General features: G+C 43.2%; 1 protein-coding gene across 1 annotated transcript in view; it reads right to left on the bottom strand.

Moving 5' to 3' along the window:
• Positions 1-19,505, bottom strand: part of LOC121278286 (CUB and sushi domain-containing protein 1-like) — an 844,854-nt gene that overhangs the window by 315,677 nt on the left and 509,672 nt on the right. The window lies entirely within an intron of this gene.

Below are 19,505 nucleotides of genomic sequence, written 5' to 3'. Positions count from 1 at the left end.
CCTAAAAAATGCAAAGGCCGTTTGGCCTTTTTGCTTGCCTGCCAAACGTAAGGTTAGACGGGAAGCGAAAAATTTCTCTCAAATTAACTTTTTAATGGCCTTAATAGGCCTTTTAATTGTCGGCAGGCAAGCGGCCGATTCCGGCGGGCGCACAGCAACCGAAATATTGTGCATCATTTTACACTTGGTCGGGTCTGACGAGGAATCACTGATTATGGAATCAGCTCCTTCACTGTTGCTGGGTCAAAATCCTGGAACTCCCTCCCTAACAGCACTGGACAGCGGTTCAAGAAGGCGTCTCAGCGCCACCTTCTCAAGGGCAATTAGGGATGGGCAATAAATGCTGGCCTAGCCAGCAAAGCCCACATCCCCATAAATAAATTTTAAAAAGACACAACTGAAAGGAGCAATGACAAGAAAATAATCTCAATAAAATATTCAGATGATAATATCAATTGTAACAGCGACCCATAATTAAACTCTGTGACTATTTGAAGCAGTATTAATTTTGTCCTATAGCCTTTTAGGATACAATTTGAAATTCATTGCTGCATATTTTTTTCTTTTGGTCCGTCTCTCTTTTTACTTATCTCAACACTCAGCACCATTATGAAAACTCATGTAGGTAGTTCCATTCAATGAGGCATGAAGATTATCACACAAAAGAATTTTGGTTGGAAATAATGCTATAGTATCTGGTCTATGATATTAGTTAAAAAATTAATTTCTGTGATGCTATTCAACTTTTTGATCAGGGGTTTATCTAGTTTATTCAGCAATAAAGCGCCAATGAGCATATCTCCTGGTTTTCTCTCTTGTGGAAAAAAAAAAATGTGAACTACAGTACAAAGAGGGCAAACATATATATCCCCTAGTACAAGATCAGATAGAAAAAAGTTGCCAAGGAAGCCATCCCAAAAAGCCCACAATTCTAGACGAGAAGAGGTCTTTGCATCAACTGCAAGCAATGCGGAGAGGTAACATCAAAATCGAAACATTTTAAATGTCAAATCATGACAGTCAAATAGAATAGGGATTCATTTTGTGCATGCCCTTCACAGCATAACTATGCTTTCGTGATGGCACTGAGGGAGATGTCAATGTCATGGTTTATAAAGTATGTAAATGACATTATTTTACTCCATTTCACAACTTGAATTTCCAACACAAAGTTTAGAAAGAAGAAAAATTAATTGCCAATCTGTTGAGTTAGAACCTCAAAAGTGCATGGATCAGTGAAGTGTCAGAATTCTGCCTTTTTCCGAGAACAATCAGAGACCTATAAAGCAAGTCATTTCTAAGCTTGTCAGTTCATAACACAACACTAATGATTTTTAACTTGGGGGAATGAATCAGGTTGGTGGGGGCAGGGAAAGCTGGAAACTGCTTTGACAGCAGCAGTGTGAGGCCTTAGCAATTTTAACTCTCAGCCTCTTTCTAAAAACGGCGAGGCTGCTCATTTGATTGGGATGAAAAACAAGCAGCCTGTCCAAATTCCTCTCTCAGGAGGCTTGCTGGAAACTGTGCAAAGGTCTACTTAAAGAAGGAGTGTACCTCATAAAAGTGAGGATCCATTTGTTGAAGACCTATTGTGTTCCAATATTGTTTCCAAGAAAGTGGATCTGACAGATGAATTGCATGGCCTCTCCTATTTTTTTTTCATGTCTCCTTGGAAACCCTGTTGGAGGAGTCAGGGCAAAGAGAGAGGTACTATTTCCCCAACACTTGCAGGAGCATCCCCATGGCAATTATTCATCTTCTGGATGGAGAAAGTTGGCTGGGTCTGTGCCAGCAGCATCACTCCCAGAACCTGGTTTCAGTGTGGAAAGAGGCTCAATTACCTCAAGGTCAGCAAGGGTGATTGCAACTCTTCATCTCTCCATCCCTCTTAACAAGATTCCTTTCATTTGCTCTCCCAACACCCTGAATAATTCCCTCCATTCCAACACATCCATTAACATCTGGTTCCCAAGGACACACTGCCAGGCCTCTCATTGCAAACACACTCACCTCTTCCACTGCCTTCCTTGATCAAACAGCAATGTCTTCTCACATCTTAGCCCAGCACTGCTTCCTCATTTCACATTCCACACATGGCTTTACAGGTACATGCATCACCATACCATTGTCAATCCACCTTGCTTCTTCTCCATCTCGCAGCAGGTGTGCTATATGGACAAGTTATATACATCTCTACTTATCTTTACACAGCCTCTCGCTAACTCTCCCTCTCTTTCTGCAAGACAAGACGGCACATCATGTAAGGGAGAGGAGAAAGATTAGGAAAGAGTACCCAGCAAAGCCTTCACCCATGTGCAACACATGCTGGGGATTAGTGACCCAGACAAAGAGAGGAAAAACAAGGCTGGCAGATTATTTTAGAAGAATACCTGCATCTCACTTGTAACGTTTCACCCATCTCGGCGAACATTCAGCAATCTTCACAGCTCTAACTGGATAATGTTCAGCCTCTTCAGGTCATTCTATTTCTTATCCCTTCCCTCTTTCTTTGAGATCCTTCTCAGCATTTGGACCCATCGAAGAAGACACTTTGGAGGCAGACAATGCTTCTGTTACACACTACACCCTACCAAGCACAAACACAGAAGCTGGCACTTTGTGGGTTGGTTAGTGAGCCAGAGGGGTCAGTACAGGATGAAATAGGCAAATGGATATGACTTTTGACAATGCAGTGGCTGCTCAGAATGATACTGGAATATTTACTGTGGGCTTTGTATTGAATGTTCTGGAATGAAGTTTGAACCTACAAAATTAATAATGCCGAGGTGGCAGTTCCACCCACCAGCTGAGAATTCAGAGGTCAGCCTGCTCCCAGTGGCCCAGGAGGCCACAACACTATTTTGCATGGTTTATCCAAATAGTTTCCTGAGTCGTGGCCAACCCCAACAACACAGTGTGTCCCACCTCCAAGAGGGCTGGCAGCTCTTCAGTCCCAGCAATGCGGCTCTCTCTATCAGGTATAGGGTGTCCAATCAGGAGAGACACCCAGAATCTGCAGGCAGGCTGCCAGGGTATATCACACAGTGTGGGCACCCCAACCCCTGGTAAAATACCAGTGATGGTGATAAGCGGTCCTTAAGTGGCCACTTAAGGGGGTCCATTAAACTAAGAGCAGGCTGGCCACCTGACACCAATCCTGCCACAAGTAAATCTCAACACCGTGGTCAAGATGAACTATGTTGCATAGGGTCATGCAGTGGTCATGGTCTCAATGGTGGTCAAAAGCTCAGTCAGACACTCCAAACATGGGGCTGTAGACTCCTCCATAGATGGTTACAAAGTGTGCAGAGCTTGGCTTAAATAGCCAAGTGGTTATGGTACTGGGTTTGTAACCCCAAGATCAAGAGTTCAAATCTCACAATGGCAAACTATGAAACAATGTAACTTCATCTGAAACAGATGGAAACAGGTTTACTCAAAAGAGTATCAAGAGTTCAAATCTCACAATGGCAAACTATGGAACAATGTGACTTCATCTGAAACAGATGGAAACAGGTTTGTACTCGAAAGAGTATCAAGAGTTCAAATCTCACAATGGCAAACTATGAAACAATGTAACTTCATCTGAAACAGATGGAAACGGGTTTGTACTCGAAAGAGTTAACTCGAAAGAGTTACAAAGTGTGCAGGCTCTTAACTCATTTCATGAATTGCTGTTGATGAGCTATCAAACTGCATTGTTAGACAGGCTCAGAGAAATCCAAATCACAAGGATCAGCAGCTGATTGAGTCAGCCCTCGAGACAATTGGTTGTTGCTGCTTCAAAGGCTACGCCATTCCATCCTTCTTAATCATGATTTGTGCTTCATTAAGTGTTCCCTCTTGCAACCGAATCCCAGGCCACAGCTTCTGAGCATGTATACCTGTTCTAATGTTTGGCAAGGAGTGGATGATGTAGATACTGTGAAGTGCTTGGCAGGAATAAGACAAGCAACTCTTTTTCACTCTCCTACTCTTATCCATAAGAACCGAACAATGGCATATTTTAGAATGATGGCAGAAAATACCCCTTAAAATAGACCTAACATGGCAAGCAGGGGCAGTGTGCTACATTGCAGAGTATTTTTCATTTGAGGGAAAGAATGCATCTAAGGGGAGAACAAAAAGAATACAAAGGTAATAATGTTTGTGAGCTTGGTGGAAGCTTCTGACTTCAAACTATCCCACTGCTTCCATTCACAGAATCTTCAATGTCATTCCTTGTGAGGAATTACAGGTTAACTGAATCCCCCACTACTTACAAGGGTGCTTGATATGTGCCACTTAGGAACATAAGAACAAAAGAAGGCAATTCAGCCCGTTAAGCCTGGTCCGTCATTCAATATGATCATGACTGATTGAACGTTTCAATGTCATTTACCCTCACTATCCCTATAACCCTTTACATTATTGTTAATCAGAAATCTATCAATCTCTAACTTAAACATACTTTATGACTGAGCTTCCAAAGGCCTATGGGGTAGAGAATTTAGTTCCGCAAGTGAGCAGAATGACAGAACAAGGAACATGAGATGCATCATCTAAGTGTTCAAATGGGCTGCCGCCTTATGTCAGTATGTGAACAAGCAAAAGAAGGGGTCTTGGTTTTACCATTTGCCAGATTTAATTGCCACAAGGTAAACGCATGAGTGAAGAGTGCTCCCAGTAAAATATGGGTATGTCAACAGTTGTTATAAAGTTGTTTTTTTTAAATTCATTTATAAGATGTGGGCTTCGCTGGCTAGGCCATCATTTATTGCCCTAGTTGCCCTTGAGAAGGTGGTGGTGAACTGCCTTCTTGAACTGCTGCAGTCCATGTGGTGTAGGCACACCCAAAGTGCTGCTAGGAAGGGAGTTCCAGGATTTTGACCCAGCGACAGTGAAGGAACGTGATATATTTCCAAGTCAGGATGGTGAGTGACTTGGAAGGGAACTTCGAGGTGGAGGTGTTCTCATCTATCTGCTGCCCTTGTCATCCTAGATGGTAGTGGTCGTGGGTTTCAAAGATGCTGTCTGAGGAGTCTTGGTGGATTCCTGTAGTGCGTCTTGAAGATGGTACACACTCCTGCTACTGTGCATCAGTGGTGGAGGGAGTGAATATTTGTGGATGGGGCGCCAATCAAGCGGGCTGCTTTGTCCTGGATAGTGTCAAGCTCCTTGAGTGTTGTGGGAGCTGCACTCATCCAGGCAAGTGGACAGCATTCCATCACACTCCTGACCTTGAAGATGGTGGACAGGCTTTGGGGAGTCAGGAGGTGAGTTACTCGCCACAGGATACCTCGCCTCTGACCTGCGCTTGTAGCCACAGTATTTATATAGCTAGTCCAATTCAGTTTCTGGTCAATGGCAACCCTGAGGATGTTGATAGTGGGGGATGCCAGTGAACATCAGGGGGTGATGCAAAACAAAAACAGAATTACCTGGAAAAACTCAGCAGGTCTGGCAGCATCGGCGGAGAAGAAAAGAGTTGACGTTTCGAGTCCTCATGACCCTTCGACAGAACCTGAGTTCGAGTCCAGGAAAGAGCTGAAATATAAGCTGGTTTAAGGTGTGTGTGTGGGGGGGCGGAGAGATAGAGAGACAGAGAGGTGGAGGGGGTTGGTGTGGTTGTAGCGACAAACAAGCAGTGATAGAAGCAGATCATCAAAAGATGTCAACAACAATAGTACAATAGAACACATAGGTGTTAAAGTTAAAGTTGGTGATATTATCTAAACGAATGTGCTAATTAAGAATGGAATTAAGACCCTTTTTCAAAGCTGCGCGTGCCCCCAGTTTCATTTTATCCTTCGGCTCATCCGACGCCTCAACAAGAAACTTTTTCTCTTTCTCTCAAGTGCTAAGGAATGCAAGCTCCAACAACTCATCGACACCAACACCCATCTAGGACCCTCCACCCCTGCCTGTCCCTCCGTCCCCACCCCATCTTCCAATCCCAACCCCAGCCGTGTATTCACTATACCCCCTGACCTTCCCCTCTCCGATGCTGAACGTTCAGTGCTCAGCAAAGGACTTAGTTTCATACCCTTACGCCCTCACCTCAATGAATTTCGGGCTCGGCATGATACTGAACTCTTCTTCCGCCGTCTTCGTCTCCGGGCTCACTTCTTTGGGCAGGAGTGCTCTCCCAGTTCAACGGATCCTTTTACCCATCTTCAATATTCTCCCTCCACCTGGACCCCTCCCTCTGGATTCTTACCTTCTCTCGATCTTTTCATTGAGAACTGTCGGCGCGACATTAGTCGTCTCAATTTCTCTGCTCCTCTCACCCATTCTAACCTGTCTCTCTCTGAACTTACTGCACTCCATTCTCTCAGGTCCAACCCTGACATTGTCATCAAACCCGCTGACAAGGGTGGTGCTGTTGTTGTCTGGCGCACTGACCTCTACCACGCGGAGGCTGAGCGTCAACTCGCAGACACTTCCTCCTACCTCTCCCTGGACCATGACCCCACCACTGAACATCAAGCCATTGTTTCCAGGACTGTCACTGACCTCATCTCCTCTGGGGATCTCCCTCCCACAGCTTCCAACCTGATAGTTGCCCAACCTCGGACGGCCCGCTTCTATCTCCTACCCAAAATCCACAAACAGAACTGCCCCGGTAGACCGATCGTCTCAGCTTGCTCCTGCCCCACAGAACTCATTTCTCGTTATCTTGACTCCCTTCTCTCTCCCCTTGTCCAGTCCCTTCCCACCTACATCCGTGATTCCTCTGACACCTTACGTCACATCAACAATTTCCAGTTCCCTGGCCCCTACCGCTTCCTCTTCACCATGGACGTCCAATCCCTCTACACCTCCATCCCCCACCAGGATGGTCTGAGGGCCCTTAGCTTCTTCCTCGAACAGAGGCCTGAACAATCCCCATCCACCACTACTCTCCTCCGTCTGGCTGAACTTGTTCTCACGCTGAACAATTTCTCCTTCAACTCCTCTCACTTCCTCCAAATAAAAGGTGTGGCTATGGGTACCCGCATGGGCCCCAGCTATGCCTGTCTCTTTATGGGGTATGTGGAACATTCCTTGTTGCAGTCCTACTCCGGCCCGTTTCCACAACTCTTTCTCCGGTACATCGATGATTATTTCGGTGCTGCTTCATGCTCTCGTCAGGACTTGGAAAAATTTATTAATTTTGCTTCCAATCTCCACCCCTCCATCATTTTCACGTGGTCCATCTCTGACACTTCCCTTCCCTTCCTTGACCTCTCTGTCTCAATCTCTGGTGATAGACTGTCCACCAATATCCAACAAACCCACCGACACCCACAGCTATCTCGACTACAGCTCCTCACACCCCACTTCCTGTAAGGACTCCATCCCATTCTCTCAGTTCCTTCGCCTCCGTCGCATCTGTTCCGATGATGCTACATTCAAAAACAGTTCCTCTGACATGTCCTCCTTCTTCCTTAACCGAGGTTTTCCACCCACGGTCGTTGACAGGGCCCTCAACCGTGTCCGGCCCATCTCCCGCGCATCCGCCCTCACTCCTTCTCCTCCCTCCCAGAAACATGATAGGGTCCCCCTTGTCCTCACTTATCACCCCACCAGCCTCCGCATTCAAAGGATCATCCTCCGCCATTTCCGCCAACTCCAGCATGATGCCACTACCAAACACATCTTCCTTTCACCCCCCTTATCGGCATTCCGTAGGGATCGCTCCCTCCGGGACAACCCTGGTCCACTCCTCCATCACCCCCTACTCCTCAACCCCCTCCTATGGCACAACCCCTTGCCCACGCAAAAGATGCAACACCTGCCCCTTCACTTCCTCTCTCCTCACCGTCCAAGGACCCAAACACTCCTTTCAAGTGAAGCAGCATTTCACTTGCATTTCCCCCAACTTAGTCTACTGCATTCGTTGCTCCCAATGTGGTCTCCTCTACATTGGAGAGACCAAACGTAAACTGGGCGACCGCTTTGCAGAACACCTGCGGTCTGTCCGCAAGAATGACCCAAACCTCCCTGTCGCTTGCCATTTTAACACTCCACCCTGCTCTCTTGCCCACATGTCTGTCCTTGGCTTGCTGCATTGTTCCAGTGAAGCCCAACGCAAACTGGAGGAACAACACCTCATCTTCCGACTAGGGACTTTACAGCCTTCCGGACTGAATATTGAATTCAACAACTTTAGGTCGTGAGTCCCCTCCCCCATCCCCACCCCCTTTCTGTTTCCCCCTTTTTTTTTTTCCCAATAAATTATAAAGATTTTCCTTTTCCCACCTATTTCCATTATATAAAATAAAAAAAAACCCACTAGAGCTATACCTTGAGTGCCCTACCATCCATTCTTAATTAGCACATTCGTTTAGATATAATACCAACTTTAACTTTAACACCTATGTGTTCTATTGTACTATTGTTGTTGACATCTTTTGATGATCTGCTTCTATCACTGCTTGTTTGTCGCTACAACCACACCAACCCCCTCCACCTCTCTGTCTCTCTATCTCTCCGCCCCCCACACACACACCTTAAACCAGCTTATATTTCAGCTCTTTCCTGAACTCGAACTCAGGTTCTGTCGAAGGGTCATGAGGACTCGAAACGTCAACTCTTTTCTTCTCCGCCGATGCTGCCAGACCTGCTGAGTTTTTCCAGGTAATTCTGTTTTTGTTTTGGATTTCCAGCATCCGCAGTTTTTTTGTTTTTTTTATCAGGGGGTGATGGTTAGATTATCTCTTGTTGAAGGTGTTCATTGCCTAGCATTTCTGCTGAATCTTCAGCCAGAAATGTCGAGCGGCTGATCCATCTCGGCCTCCTCTGAAGGCCCCCAGCATCATAGATGGTAGTCTTCAGCCAATTCGATTCACTCAATGTTATATCAAAAAAGGATTGAAGGCACTGGATACTACAAGGGCTATGGGCCCTGACAATATTCCAGCAATAGTACGAAGACTTGTGCTCCGGAACTTGCTGTGCCCCTAGCCAGCTGTTCCAGTACAGCTGCAACACTGGCATCTACATGACAATGGGGAAAATTGCCCAGGTGTCCCCTGTACAGAAAAAGCAGGGCAAATCCAACACGGCCAATTAACGCCCCATCAGTCTATTCTCTATCACCAGGAAAGTAATAACACTATCAATGACCCCTTCTATCAGGTGGCACTTGCTTAGCAATAACCTGTTCACTGACGGTCAGTTTGGGTTCTGCAGGGGCACTCAGCTCCTGACCTCATTACAGCCTTGGTTCAAAAATGGACAAAAGAGCTGAACTCCCAAGGTGAGGTGAGAGTGGCTGCCCTTGACATTAAGGCAGCATTTGACCAAGTGGCATTGAGGAGACCAAGCAAAACTGGAGTCAATGTGAAGCAAGGGGAAACCTCTCCACTGGTTGGAGTCATACCTAGCACAAAGGAAAATGGTTGTGGTTGTTGGAGATCAATCATTTCAGTTCCAGGACATCACTGCAGGAGTTCCTGAGGCCCAATCATCTTTGGCTGCTTCAGCAACGACCTCCAGGCCAGAAGTGGGGCTGTTCACTGATGATTGCACAATGTTCCGCAACATTCGTGAAGCAGTCCATGAACAAAATGCAGCAAGACCTGGACAATGTCCAGGTTTGGGCTGACAAGTGGCAAGTAACATTCGCACCACACAAGTGCCGGGAAATGACCATCTCCAACAAGAGAGAATCTAGGTATCGCCCCCTAACATTCAATGGTATTACCATCACTGAATCCCCCACTATCAACATCCTGGAAGTTACCATCGACCAGAAACTGAGCTGGGCTAACCATATAATTACTATGGCTACGAGAGCAGGTCAGGGGCTGGGAATCCTGCAGCGAGTAACTCACCTCCTGACTCCCCAAAGCCTATACACCATCTACAAGGCAAAAATCAGGAGTATGATTAAATACTCACCACTTGCCTAAATGAATGCAACTCCAACAACACTCAAGTAGCTTGACACCATTCAGGACAAAGCAGCTCACTTGATTGGCAACCCATTCACAAACCTTGATTCATTCATTCATTCCCTCCACCACTGACACACAGTGTCAGCATTGTGTACCATCTGCAAGCTGCACTGCAGGGACTCATCAAGGCACATTAGGCAGCACTTCCAAACCCACAACCTCTGTCATCTCGAAGGACAAGGGCAGCAGACACTCGGAAGTTCACCTCCAAGCCACACACCATCCTGACTTGGAAATATATTGCTGTTCCTTCACTGTTGCTGGGTCAAAATCCTGGAACTCCCTCCCTAAAAGCACTGTGGGTGTACCTACACTACATGGTCTGCAGCTGTTCAGAAACGCAGCTCACCACCATCTTCTCAAGGGAAAACTGGAATGGGCAATAAATGTTGGCCTAGCCAGTGATGCCCGTATCCCGTGAATGAATTTTTAAAATATGACCAGATGTCATTGCTTTTATCTTTCTCAATCAGTTGTCTTTGGGCCTCTTTGATTGTAAATTTGTGTGTCTGACCACATATCCAGGCCATTACTAAGATTGCCTATTTCCACCTCCATAACATTGCCAGGCTCCACTCCTGCCTTTGCTGAGCTGCTGCTGAAATCCTCATCCATGGCTTTGCTGCCTCTTGACTTGACGAATCCGGCACACACCTGGCCAGCCTCCCATGTTCTACCTTCGGTAAACGTGAGATCATCCAAAACTTTGCCGTCCACACCCTAACCTGCACCAAGTCTTTTTACCTATCACTCCTGTGCTTAGTCACCTACACTCGTTCCTGGTTAAAGAAACACCACACTTTTAGATCTGTCCAAGGTTCTGCCCCTCCCTATCTTTGTATCCCTTCCAGCCCCTATAACCCTCTGAAATATCTATGCTCCTCTAATTCGGGTTTGTTGAGCATCCTGCAAATTAGTTACTCCACCATTGCTGGTGTGCCTTCAGCTGCCAAGGCCATAAGTTCTGGAATTCTCTCCCCAAACCTCTCCAACACTCTTTCCTCCTTTAAAATGCTCCCTAAAACCTACCTCTATGAACAAGCTTTTGGTCACCTGCCCTAATATCTTACGTGGCTTGGTGTAAAACATTGCTTTATAACGCTCATGAAGTGTCTTAAAGAATTTTATTACAACCAAAGTGCTATATAAACACTAATTATTGTAGTGGTTGTTATTTGCTTGACAGCCTTGAATCTCTGAAAACCAAGATATTGAGTCCATTATGATGAAATGTATGGGCAGAACAGGAACCCCACAAGTAGAAATATGTCAGAAACAGCTGTGACACAACTTGAAGTTGGCATTTGGAAGTCATAGACCAGGAACATTGGGCATTTGTCGCAGTAGTGTACCATCATGAAAATGCTTATAAAGTAATGAAAACAACAGGAATGCTATACAAAGACAGAGGTAATCAACACCAGAACAAAATACTTCTTCCCTTAGTTTAGAGTACATGCCAATATTTTCCAAGTTCCAAACAGGGTGGGGATAACAGGGGGTTGGGATCACACTATGAGTTGCTAGGCTTGCTTCATATCAGATGAAAATTAATAGAAATCCTCTTTAGCCTTAATTATTAGCACCTCACTTAATGAGACATAAAAATAACTAGAAAAATAAAACTGTATCTTAACCAACTTTTTGTTGGCAGTTTGCAATCTGTAAAGCCAACTTAGCAATTTGACTGCAAAACCAGCAGGGAGGTAACTCCAAGTTAGGACCGTGACCCAGGAAAGGGCCATCACATTTCTGCAGTAGGAAGACAAATATAACAAAACAAAATATTGTGTAACAAAGATGAAATTGGTTCTGGACAGGTTGGAATAAAAGGACTGTTGAGTCACACCTCCTGCATGTTACCAAGACAGAATACTATGGTAACCCATGTAACTGAATGTCATCTATCAGGAGAGAGCAACAACAGGTGAAGGAAGTGCCAATTAACTCCTGAATTGTATTTGAAGAAGCCTACTGTTGGCAAGCAGCAAATCCAAAGGTGTGGTCTCAATCAAGAGGACTATATAACTGACCTTGTGGATCTGCCTTGCTGCCTTTTTCAATCACTTCTTGCAGAGATAACACTCCTGTGAAGTATCTTAGGACATACTGCTATGTTAAAGTTGTTATATAAATGCAAGCTGTTGTTGTCATTGATCCTAAGAGAACATTGTGTTATGAAACTACTTGTGGGCATCGAGACTTCTGCAAAGCCTAAACGAGCCTCAAAGACTGCACTCGTACGTATATGCAAAACTTCCTTTTAAGATGTTAACCTAACATAGGCCTTTTCCTAACAAGGGGTGCATTCTGGAGTTAGAAGATTTTCCCTTTTTTTGTTACAGCACATCAAAATTATGTGTTAACTGTATATATTGTTTAATTCTAGGCCCGTATTTATTTGTTGTAAAATAAATGAATCTTTTGCTTTAAAGATAAGGTTTAGGCCTCAAATTTCTTCTTTGGATAAAGTGTACACAAAGTTAAATATAGAATTTAAATCAAATGGAGATAAAAAAGACATTTTGGAATTGCAAAATAAAATAGAGCTGTGTCTTTTGTCCCTACATGGTCTAGGTTGTTATTAATTAGCTCATTTTCTCCTATATATGCAACCACTGCTTCCTAGCATAGGAAATATGGTTTCTAATGAAGTCCACAATGTCATCACAACTCAACAGAATGAGTGGGAGATCTCTCAGTACTGCAGCAGAGCACTGTACTTAACAAATGCCAATGTGATTTACAACTGGAACAGTTGATAATAGCCTAGGCAATGGGTATGCTCCAGGAAGCTTATTCTGTGTTGAATAAATAGCTTTGCGAGGCTATCATATGGCTGCACATTGACATGCCAGATCTATCTATTTGAACAGTACTATGGTCAGCAGGGACTATCAACAAAAGTGAACAGATGTATTGCAGAAAATGCAGATAAGCTAGAAATCTTGCCTAGAATTACAGTGTTGGATATACTCTAGGCCAAGTCGATAGAACCAGATGGCATCATGTGCTGAGAGTGCTAAAAAGTAAATGGCTCTGTTTCAATTTTACAGGTGCAAAATGGATGGTGAAGCATATGACATAGCGAGTGGGATGTACGCACCCAAAGTGCACCATTCAACATATTGGTAAAGGCAGAAAAGGAAGCATCTGAGGGCTGTGCCTGAAAGGAATTAAGCCCCTCGTGTATGCAAATGTGGGGGCCTATTACCTCACTGAGGCAAGCTTGCTGCATTCAAGATAACTTGGTGGAAAGGGGTCGCTGGAGGCTACCACCAAATAGGCACTCCTTAAAAAATAACTTAACTGAACGTGGAGTTGGGACGGTCAGGAGTGCTCTTACAGTGCAATACCAACTCCCAGTTGCACCCCTCCCTATGATCCACACACTAAGGCCAGGATTTTCCAGCCCCATCATGGCAGAACCCACCGTGGGACCTGCTGAATCGGCAGCCCAGCCAAAAGTCCAGGACCGGATAATCACGGAGGTGGGCGGGGCCGGAAAATCCCACCTCAGACCTAATTGAAGGCAGCTGCCAGTAACATAGCGGGCCAAAATCAAAGTCTTCTCATCAGATAGCTGACTGGTAATACCTAGTAAGTGTCTGCAGCTAACCAGTTTCATATAAGAAAATCCTGAAGCCCAATATCAGGTGGACCTTGGGCCTACCCATTCCAGCGCAGGGAATATTTCCTGCACCCAGATCATTACAGGAAACCAATATCAAGGCCAATGTTGCTTCTAAGGCTGACTTCACCTTATATTCTTCGATCATTGAAAAAAAATCAGACGTCCCTGTAAGGAACACAGCCAATAATTGAAGCAAGTGCAGGGTAATTACATACTGCAAAGACGAGGCTGCAGCAAGTGACCACAAAATGTATTTAAAATAATGGTTATGACACAAAATGCCAAGAAATCTGAGAAATTGTTAATCATATTGAAGGCCTACTTATCCTATTTTCTAATTTGCCAGTGCTCATTCTGCAGCTGTTCTTAACTTTATTGTGCAACATCCTTGAGAGAGTTGTATGGACACCTTGGAGAGTTAGGAGTTTAGAGTCAAAATCCTTTTATCTTCAAGCAATAGGCTCTCGAAGACAAACAGGTTAACGGGAGCAGGTGGGGAGCACAGAAGAAGGAAAATCTTGCTTGAGGAAAATATCTTCGAAGAACACAACTAAAATTGTTTATGCTCGCAAAGGATTCAAGGACAAATGCACCATGGATTCTCATTTATGACAGGTACCTTTGAAGTAGGTAAGCTACAGTGTAAAGGAGCATGGTGTTCAACAGTTAGAGTGCTTGAAAGGCAGAGAAATCAGAAAAATACTCTCCTTACCAAATAGATAGTGATCTGTGATAAATATGGATAAAGCATGTTCCATATACTGAACCATCAAGTGTCTTGTGGTTATGTTGTTGTGAACTATAGAAGGAAGGAGCTGTTTCAACAACTGGTGCCATGAACTCATCTGACAATTTGCAGACAGCCAGTATGATTTAATATCGATACTTGATGTAACTAATTCCTGGGCATCACAATTCACTGCATCAATTAATGACTTAGATGAAGGGATAGAAAGTGACATATACAAATTTGTCAATTACACAAAGATAGACAACATTACAAGCAGTATAGATGGGAGTTTAACATTATTAAGGGATATTGATAGAATAAGTGAATGGGCAAAACTGTGGCTGATGGGTTTCAATGTCCGCAACAGTGAGGTTACCCAATTTGGACCTAAAAAGAATAGAATACTTTCTACATGGTGAAAAGATAGAAACAGTGGAGGTCCAAAGAGAGTTAGAAGGCCAAGTACCATTAAAATGTCATGAAGGTACAGAAAATAATCAAAAAGGACTAACAAAAAGCTGGCCTTTATCTCTAGATGAATAGAATATGAGGTAGAATGCTTCAGCTATACAAAGCCCTGGTTAGACCAAACCTCAGGGACTGGAAGCACTTCCTTCTAAACACCACATCTTAGGAAGGATACACTGGCCTTGGAGGGAATGCAGCATAAGTTTAATAAAATGATATCTAAACTTCTAAGCAATGAGGAGAGATTAAACAAACTAGCATTGTATTCCCTGGAATTTGGAAGGTTAAGGAGTGACTTAATTGAAGTTTTCAAGATTTTAAGGAGTACAGATAGGAGAGATTGGCAGAATCTTTCCACTCACTGAGAAGTCTAGGACTTAAGGGGTTAGAGAAAAAATTAAAGCCAGACTATTCAGGCAAAGGGTAGGAGTTTGGAACTCTTCCACAAATCTTAACAGTTAATTTTAAACTTTAAATTGACAGTTTTTTTTAAGCCAATGAGACAAATTAAGGAACATGGGGAACAAAGATTAGGGGAGATTAGATAAACATGTAGCATGGGTGACTTTGATCTTCATATAGGCTGGATACATCTAATAAGCACTAATGCTGTGGGGATGAGTTTCTGGAATGTGTTAGGAATTGATTTCTAGAGCACTATGTTGAGGAACTGACTAGAGAACAGATTATTTTAGATCCAGTATTATGTAGCAAGAAAGGGCTAATTAATAACCTTGTTGTGAAAAAAACCTTTTGGGATGAGTGGCCATAATATGACAGAATTTTACATTATGTTTGAAAGTGAGGTTGTTTAATCTGAAGCCAGGGTATTAAATTTGAGGAATTTAAAAGAGATTATGAAGGTATGAGGGGCAAATTGGCTGAGGTGGATTAGGAAAAATCATTAAAGGGTATGAATGTACATATGCAATGGTGAGTCTTTAAATAATTATTGTAGTTTACAGCAATTATACATTCCTTCAAGGCACAAGGGTGTGATAAATGGACACTCCGATATTAATTATCTGATTGGGCATAGTCAAGATGGGTTTATGAATGGGGAATCATGTTTAATGAACCTGTTGGAGCTTTTTGATAATGTTACTAACAGAATTGATAAAAGGGAGTTGGTGGATTTTCAGAAGGCTTTCAATAAAGTCCTTCACAGGAGGTTGGTTAGCAAAATTAAAGCACATGGGATAGGAGGTAATATACTGGCATGGACTAACAATTGGTTAACAGGCAGAAAGCAAAGAGTAGCAATAAACAGGTCATTCTCACGTCGGCAGGCTGTGACTAGTGGGGTACCGCAAGGATCAGTACTTGAGCCCCAGCTGTTCACAATATATATCAATGATTTGGATGTGGGGACCAAATGTAATATTTCCAAGTTCATGGATGACATAAAGATAGGTGTTGTGAGGAAGGTGTAATATGGCTTCAAGTGTATTTGGACAGTCTTAATGAGTGGGCAAGAACATTGCAGTTGGAATATAATGTCGACAAATGTGAGGCTAGCCACTTTAGTAGGAGGAAGATGTTCAAGGCTATTTCTTAAATGATGAGAGATTAGAAAGTGTAGATGTACAAAGTGGCCTGGGTTTGAGTACAGGAGTAGTGAAGTCTTGCTTTACTTGTAAAGAACCTTGGTTAGACCACACCTAAGGTACTGCTTGCTGTTTTAGTCTCCTTATCTTAGGAAGGATATTATTGCCATAGAGGGGGCACAACAAAGGTTCACTAGACTTGTTCCCGGATGGCAGGACTGCCCTCTTAAGACATATTAGGGAAACTGGGCCTGTATTCTCTAAAGTTTCGAAGAATGAGAGGTGATCTCATTGAATCCAGCAAAATACTTAAAGAGATAGGGTAGATGCAGCTAAGATGCTTCTCCTGGTCGGGAGTCTAGAACCAGAGGACACAACTTCAAGAAAGGGGAAGCCACTTAGGACGGAGATGAGGAGAACGTTTTTTATTCGAAGGGTTGTGAATCTTTGAAATTCTCCAACTCAGAGGTCAATGGAAGTTCATCACTGAGTGTGTTTACAGCAGAGATTGACAGATTTCTAAATACCAATAGCATAAAGGGATGTGGGGATAGTGTGGGAAAAAGGCATTGAAGTAGATCAACAGTCATGATTGTACTGAATAGCAGAGCAGGTTTAAGTGGCTGAATGGCCTACTCCTGTTCCTGTGTTCTTATGCATAAGGTGGTATATGGAGCTAAGTCACAGATCAGCCACTGAATAGTAAATAGGGGTTAAATGACTTACTCCTTTTCTGATGTTCATATGATGTAGCGGACAGGGTGCAATCATAGCAAAAAGTAAAACTTCTCAACCAAGTTATTCCCTTTAAACTTTTGTGACTGGGTTAGAATAAGAGTGGGACCCTACAATTTTTCCAAAGAAATTTTGAAAGAGCACTGGAAAGAAATTGGAAATGAGCTAGAGCACATGTGCCAGCAGAAACAGCATGACAGAAGACAGGGAGCAAACCTATTGCAAGAGTTTTGTCTGAGAATAGGAATCCTTTGGAGGCAGCATGATAAGATGCAGACTGAAAATAAAGTGGTTTAAATTGCATAGTCCCTGAAAACAGACATGGGAATTGTGATGCATGATTAACCCGTGATCATTGCTTGCAAAATCACCAAGCTTGAGCTTTTTTGTGAAATGGTAACTGATTAGATAAATGGGTAGTAGTTGCTGCCCAAACATTCAAGAGGGGAAACTTCTCTGAAGTTTAAGGCACTAATAAAATGTTATTTTTAAAAATGAGCCCATTTGAAGTGATTCCTGCCCAGTGCTACATATCAAGGAAGAAAGTTTCATTTCCCCCAAAGAAACTAACATTGAGTCCAGATTGAAACTATTCCTTGTGCCGAGTCGTTGGATGAGGTTGGTGCGGGGGAACGGGGAGGACTGTTATGTTCAAGGTAACAAACATTCCTTATCATGCAAACCGGATTGTTCTTTGGAATCAGGATAACTTTGAAATAATGGAATCAGGCATACTATAGCTGGATATTTTGGGAAAAATGCAGTCCGAGAAGATTGTGAATGAAAAACCAAAAAATGTGTTGAGAACTTAAGCAAAGTTAGGAAATTTGTTAATTAATAATGATCATATTGTATTGGACACTAAGGTTCCTCAAGGATTCATGGATGAGATGAAATGCAAATGTATTAGGACATATAGGGCCGAATTTTTGTCTCCCAATGGAGGTGTGAATCGGTTTGTGAAAAAATGAACTTTGTTTTTCCAGCAAAAGAAAGCTACCTTTCTCTGCCTTCCCGACCCCAAACATTTTCATGTGGCCTTTTCACCGGTTGGGGAAGCTTTGGGTGCAAAAAACACATGCACCTCTTCTGAGATCAAGCTCCCCAATGTGAACACCACAGGAAAACTATATTTCCTTCTGCGCTATTTTCATTTGCTGTTGCAAGTATTGGAAGCCCTACAAAATGCACCTCCTTGGAGAGTTTGCAACCACTGGAGAAAGCCTGCCGAGGAGTCAGCAACATTCTGAAAGGTAAGTGTAATTTTTTTCAGACCTTCAGATGTCACTTTTAAATGCTGTATGTAATCTAGATGTGTTTGTATAGCTACGCTTCATCACAGGGATCAGTCCTGCAAAGATAAATTAAATATTACATTGTTCACCATTGTATAAGTATTAACATGCATTACAGTACATTTTCCATTGGAGAAGGTGCCACAACGCATTCAAAAATGTGTTGGAGAACCGTCCTTGTCATGCTTGATACTAATTTAAATGTACAGATAATGTTATGTTAAATGTTCTGACTGTGAAAAAAAAAATCCACTGCCTTAGAATTGTAAAATAAACCCAAGTACTTGCTCCCTTCCATTCAGAAGACACCATATGTTCTTTCAATTGCAGTCTTCGGACTTGGGAAGGAAATGTGTTGATAGCTGTGGCCATTATGGAAGCTCGCCTGTTCCAAAAGCCATAAATCTGTTCAGATAAATGACGGCAGTTTTGCAAGGTTGTAATACCATACTCTACCTTTGGTGTCGTTTCAGAGTATATAGCCGTTTGTTTACATAACTTAAGGGCCACTTAAAGGATTAACCTTTTTTCAATGGAGAAATTTGCTTTGTAGTATCAATGACAATGTGTTTGAATGAGGGTTGATTGGACAGTCACCAGATTTTTTATTTAAATTCCTATTTCTTTGACTAGCTCCTGAGGACTATACATAATGGATACTGGTGAGTGGCTATGGAGGATACATGGGGGATCTGAGAGAGTATGATGTGGCATGGGGGTTAGGGGTGGGTGAAGGATGAGGTTCAAGAAGTCTTTGGACATTACTGGGAGCTGGTCTGCTATCTCCAAGGACAGAGACAGGCCTTTTAACCAGCCCGCCTCTGCACCAATACTCCTTCCGGACTCTATTGTGGCTTGCAAATGTGAACACAAACCCAGTGTGAAAAATTAAACATCACAGTCAAAGTCGCATATGGGTCAGGTATGCATTTTGGATGGCGGAAGAGTGCGGAGGTCAGGTTTTCTGAGCCCACGTGGAAATCTAGACCATAAAGATGGATAAGAGGAAGTGTTTGAGAATGTACCACCATCAAATGGGGTCTAAGATCATCACCCGATGTGATTATTGGTGAATTTCAGCATCCTGATTTCAATAAAAATTGTACAACTGCTGTAGATGTGATCAGGGATAACATAAGTCCCTCGGCATGATTCAACAAAATAGATCAATTT

The sequence above is a fragment of the Carcharodon carcharias genome, chromosome 5 (genome assembly GCF_017639515.1).
Source record: "Carcharodon carcharias isolate sCarCar2 chromosome 5, sCarCar2.pri, whole genome shotgun sequence".
Lineage (NCBI taxonomy): Eukaryota > Metazoa > Chordata > Chondrichthyes > Lamniformes > Lamnidae > Carcharodon > Carcharodon carcharias.
Note: the sequence above shows the minus strand (reverse complement) of the source record. Positions and strands in the feature narration are given on the sequence as shown.